General features: G+C 40.9%; 1 non-coding gene across 1 annotated transcript; it reads left to right on the top strand.

Annotated features, from left to right (window-relative positions):
• The first annotated feature begins 3,591 nt into the window (after positions 1-3,591).
• LOC130984167 (small nucleolar RNA R71) lies at positions 3,592-3,699 on the top strand. The gene has a single exon (XR_009088117.1). It is a non-coding gene; the product is annotated as a small nucleolar RNA R71 (small nucleolar RNA).
• The last annotated feature ends 2,329 nt before the right edge of the window (positions 3,700-6,028 follow it).

Genomic DNA, 6,028 nt, shown 5'->3' with positions numbered 1-6,028 from the left:
CTTTGGTCTTCTCTAATTTCATGAAGGATGATGGAGTGTTCTTGATGCTCCACCCTTAGTTGTCCCATGTTGGAACTTAGTTCTCCTAGAGAGGTGTTCAGTTGCTCCCAATAGTTTTGTGGAGGAAAGTGCATCCCTTGGGGTATCTCAGGGATCTCATGATGAGTAGGGTCTCTTGTGTGCTCCATCCTTTTCTTAGTGATGGGCTTATCCTCCTCAATGGGGATGTCTCCCTCTATGTCAACTCCAACTGAATAACAGAGGTGACAAATGAGATGAGGAAAGGCTAACCTTGCTAAGGTAGAGGACTTGTCCGCCACCTTATAAAGTTCTTGGGCTATAACCTCATGAACTTCCACTTCTTCTCCAATCATGATGCTATGAATCATGATGGCCCGGTCTAGAGTAACTTCGGACCGGTTGCTAGTGGGAATGATTGAGCGTTGAATGAACTCCAACCATCCTCTAGCCATGGGTTTGAGGTCATGCCTTCTCAATTGAACCGACTTGCCTCTTGAATCTCTCTTCCATTGTGCGCCCTCTTCACATATGACTGTGAGGACTTGGTCCAACCTTTGATCAAAGTTGACCCTTCTAGTGTAAGGATGTTCATCTCCTTGCATCATAGGCAAGTTGAACGCTACCCTCACACTTTCTGGACTGAAATCCAAGTATTTCCCCCGAACCATAGTAAGATAATTCTTTGGATCCGGGTTCATACTTTGATCATGGTTCTTTGTGATCCATGCATTGGCATAGAACTCTTGAACCATCAAGATTCCGACTTGTTGAATGGGGTTGGTAAGTACTTCCCAACCTCTTCTTCGGATCTCATGGCGGATCTCCGGATATTCACCCTTTTTGAGTGAAAAGGGGACCTCGGGGATCACCTTCTTCAAGGCTACAACTTCATAGAAGTGGTCTTGATGCACCCTTGAGATGAATCTCTCCATCTCCCATGACTCGGAGGTGGAAGCTTTTGCCTTCCCTTTCCTCTTTCTAGAGGTTTCTCCGGCCTTGGATGCCATAAATGGTTATGGAAAAACGAAAAAGCAACGCTTTTACCACACCAAACTTAAAAGGTTTGCTCGTCCTCGAGCAAAAGAAGAAAGAAGAGAGTAGAAGAAGAAGAAATGAGGGAGAAAGGGATGGCTTTGTACTCGGCCAAAGAAGGGGAGAAGTGGTGTTTAGGTTGTGTGAAAATGAAGGAGTGAAGAAGGGTATTTATAGGAGAGAGGTGAGATGGAGTTCGGCCATTATGGGTGGGTTTGGGTGGGAAAGTGGTTTGAATTTGAATGGAAGGTTAGGTGGGGTTTTATGAAGGATGGATGTGAGTGGTGAAGAGAAAGATGGGATTTGATAGGTGAAGGGTTTTTGGGGAAGAGGTATTGAGGTGATTGGTGAATGGGGGAAGAAGAGAGAGAGTGGTGGTGGGGTCCTGTGGGGTCCACAGATCCTGTGGTGTCAAGGAAAAGTCATCCCTGCACCAAAAGTTGCTCAAAATCACGTTTTGAGCCATTTCTGGCGTTAAACGCCGGGCTGGTGCCCATTCCTGGCGTTTAACGCCAGGTTCTTGCCCTTTTCTGGCGTTTAACGCCAGTCTGGTGCCCCTTTCTGGCGTTAAACGCCCAAAATGGTGCCAGACTGGGCGTTAAACGCCCAACAGCTAACCTCACTGGCGTTTAAACGCCAGCAACATCTTCCTCCAGGGTGTGCTGTTTTTCTTCCTGTTTTTCATTTTGTTTTTGCTTTTTTCATTGATTTTGTGACTTCTCATGATCATCAACCTACAAAAAAAAAGATAAAATAACAAAAGGAAATAGTTAATTATAAAACATTGGGTTGCCTCCCAACAAGCGCTTCTTTAATGTCATTAGCTTGACAGAGGACTCTCATGGAGCCTCACAGATGCTCAGAGTCATGTTGGAACCTCCCAACACCAAACTTAGAGTTTGACTGTGGGGGTTCAACACCAAACTTAGAGTTTGGTTGTGGCCTCCCAACACCAAACTTAGAGTTTGACTGTGGGGGCTCTGTTTGACTCTGATTTGAGAGAAGCTCTTCAAGCTTCTTCTCCATGGTGACAGAGGGATATCCTTGAGCCTTAAACACAAAGGATTCTTCATTCACTTGAATGATCAGTTCACCTCTATCAACATCAATCACAGCCTTTGCTGTGGCTAGGAAGGGTCTGCCAAGGATGATGGATTCATCCATGCACTTCCCAGTCTCTAGGACTATGAAATCAGTAGGGATGTAATGGTCTTCAACTTTTACCAAAACATTCTCTACAAGTCCATAAGCTTGTTTTCTTGAGTTGTCTGCCATCTCTAGTGAGATTTTTGCAGCTTGCACCTCAAAGATCCCTAGCTTCTCCATTACAGAGAGAGGCATGAGGTTCACACTTGACCCTAAGTCACACAGGGCCTTCTTGAAGGTCATGGTGCCTATGGTACAAGGTATGGAAAACTTCCCAGGATCTTGTCTCTTTTGAGGTAATTTCTGCCTAGACAAGTCATCCAGTTCTTTGGTGAGCAAGGGAGGTTCATCTTCCCAAGTCTCATTTCCAAATAACTTGTCATTTAGCTTCATGATTGCTCCAAGGTATTTAGCAACTTGCTCTTCAGTGACATACTCATCCTCTTCAGAGGAAGAATACTCATCAGAGCTCATGAAAGGGAGAAGTAAGTCCAATGGAATCTCTATGGTCTCATTTTGAGCCTTAGATTTCCATGGTTCCTCATTGGGGGACTTAGAGGAGGTTGGTGCACGCCCACTGAGGTCTTCCTCAGTGGCGTCCATCTCCTCTCTTTCCTCTCCATATTCGGCCATGGTTATGGCTTTGCACTCTCCTTTTGTATTTTCTTCTGTGTTGCTTGGGAGAGTACTAGGAGGGAGTTCAGTAATTTTCTTGCTCAGCTGACCCACTTGTCCTTCCAAATTTCTGATGGAGGACCTTGTTTCATTCATGAAACTTTGAGTGGTTTTGATTAGATCAGAGACCATTGTTGCTAAGTTAGAGGTATTCTGCTTAGAACTCTCTGTCTGTTGCTGAGAAGATGATGGAAAAGGCTTGCCATTGCTAAACCTGTTTCTTCCACCATTATTGTTATTGAAACCTTGTTGAGGTCTCTCTTGATTCTTCCATGAGAAATTTGGGTGATTTCTCCATGAAGAATTGTAGGTGTTTCCATAGGGTTCTCCTAGGTAATTCACCTCTTCCATTGAAGGGTTCTCAGGATCATAGGCTTCTTCCTCAGATGAAGCATCCTTAGTACTGCCAGGTGCATTTTGCATTCCAGACAGACTTTGAGAAATCAAATTGACTTGTTGAGTCAATATCTTGTTCTGAGCCAAAATGGCATTCAGAGTGTCAATCTCAAGAACTCCTTTCTTCTGATTAGTCCCATTATTCACAGGATTCCTTTCAGAAGTGTACATGAATTGGTTATTTGCAACCATTTCAATTAGCTCTTGAGCCTCTGCAGGCGTCTTCTTCAGATGAAGAGATCCTCCAGCAGAGCTATCCAAAGACATCTTGGATAGTTCAGAGAGACCATCATAGAAAATACCTATGATGCTCCATTCAGAAAGCATGTCAGAAGGACATTTTCTGATCAATTGTTTGTATCTTTCCCAAGCTTCATAGAGGGATTCTCCATCCTTCTGTCTGAAGGTTTAGACTTCCACTCTAAGCTTACTCCATTTTTGAGGTGGAAAGAACTTTGCCAAGAAGGCATTGACTAGCTTTTCCCAAGAGTCCAGGCTATCTTTAGGTTGTGAGTCCAACCATATTCTAGCTCTGTCTCTTACAGCAAAAGGGAATAGCATCAGTCTGTAGACCTCAGGGTCAACCCCATTAGTCTTGACTGTGTCACAGACTTGCAAGAACTCAGCTAAAAACTGATGAGGATCTTCCATTGGAAGTCCATGGAATTTGCAATTCTGTTGCATTAGAGAAACTAATTGAGGCTTAAGCTCAAAGTTGTTTGCTCCAATGGCAGGGATAGAGATGCTTCTCCCATAGAAGTTGGGAGTAGGTGCAGTAAAGTCACCAAGCACCTTCCTTGCATTGTTGGCATTGTTGTTGTTTTCGGCTGCCATGTGTTCTTCCTCTTTGAAGAATTCGGTCAGGTCCTCTAAAGAGAGTTGTGCTTTGGCTTCTCTTAGCTTTCTCTTCAAGGTCCTTTCAGGTTCAGGGTCAGCTTCAACAAGAATGCCTTTGTCTCTGCTCCTGCTCATATGAAAGAGAAGAGAACAAGAAGATGTGGAATCCTCTATGTCACAGTATAGAGATTCCTTGAGGTGTCAGAGGAAAAGAAAAATAGAAGAAAGAAGGTAGAAGAATTCGAACTTGATGAGATAAAGTTCGAATTGTGCATTAAGAAGGAGTAGTACTCCATAAATAGAAGGATGTGAGAAGGAGGGAAGAGAATTTTCGAAAATTAATTAGAAAGATGTTAAAAACATTTTAAAAATTGATTGATAATTTTCGAAAATTGAAAGTGGAAAAGAAATCAAGTGATTTTTGAAAAAGATTTTGAAATCAGAAATCAAAAAGATTTGATTGAAAACTTATTTTGAAAAAGATGTGATTAAAAAGATATGATTGAAAAAAAAATTTTAATTTGAAAACCATTTTAAAAGATATGTTTTGAAAACAAATTTTTTTTAAAAGATTTGATTTTGAAAATCAATGACTTGTCTAACAAGAAAAGATATGATTCAAACATTAAACCTTCCTCAACAGAAAAGGCAACATAATTGAGATGTTCAATCAAATCATTAATTGTTAGTAAGTATCTTTGAAAAAGGAAAGGAATTGATTTTGAAAACATTTGATTGAAAAGATATGATTTGAAAAAGATTTGATTTTGAAAAGCTTAGAAAACTTGAAAAAAAATGATTTGAAAAAAACAAAATCTTCCCCCTTTGCCATCCTGGCGTTAAACGCCCAGAATGGTATCCATTCTGGCGTTTAACGCCCAAAATGCTACCTCTTTGGGCGTTAAACGCCCAACCAGGTACCCTGGCTGGCGTTTAAACGCCAGTCTGTCTTCTTCACTGGGCATTTTTGAATGCTCAGCTTTTTCTGTATAATTCCTCTGCAGCATGTTCTGAATCTTCAATTCTTTGTATTATTGACTTGAAAAGACATAAATTAAAAAATGTTTTTGGATTTTTAATAATCAAAATGCAACAAGAATGAAATAACAATGCATGCTAGACACCAAACTTAGCAGTTTGCATACTACTGACACTATATGAGATGCATAAACACTCAAGCCAAAAGAATTCAAAGATCAGAGTAAGAAATCATCAAGAATTACTTGAAGATTCTTAAGATACATGAATGAATGTATGCAATTGACACCAAACTTAAGATGAGACTAGTGTCTCAACAAGAAACATAACATATTTTTGGTTTTTATGAAATTTTTTTTTTGATTTTTTCGTGTTTTTCGAAAATTAAGTGGAAAAAGATATCAAAATTCTTAATGAGAATTCCAGGAATCAGTGCAATGCTAGTCTAAGACTCCGGTCCAGGAATTAGACATGGCTTCACAGCCAGCCAAGCTTTCAAAGAAAGCTTCGGTCCAAAACACTAGACATGGCCAAAGGCCAGCCAAGCCTTAGCAGATCACTGCTCCAAAAGCAAGATTGATAAGAATCAACAAGCTCTTGTGATGATAAGTTGAAACCTCGGTCCAATGAGATTAGACATGGCTTCTCAACCAGCCAGATTTCAACAAATCATCATGAAACTCTAGAATTCATCTTCAAGAATTTCGAAAAAAAAATACCTAATCTAAGCAACAAGATGTACCGTCAGTTGTCCAAACTGAACAATCCCTGGCATTGTTACCAAAAGCTTGCTCAAAACTTGAACAATCCCCGGCAACGGCGCCAAAAACTTGGTGCGCGAAATTGTGAACAATACTTTTCACAACTCTCATAATCCCTGGTCATGAACTCCAAAAAACTTGGTGGTTCAATTCCATGGCATTACACAACTTCGCACAACTAA

This window comes from Arachis stenosperma, chromosome 5 (assembly GCF_014773155.1).
Source record: "Arachis stenosperma cultivar V10309 chromosome 5, arast.V10309.gnm1.PFL2, whole genome shotgun sequence".
Lineage (NCBI taxonomy): Eukaryota > Viridiplantae > Streptophyta > Magnoliopsida > Fabales > Fabaceae > Arachis > Arachis stenosperma.
Note: the sequence above shows the minus strand (reverse complement) of the source record. Positions and strands in the feature narration are given on the sequence as shown.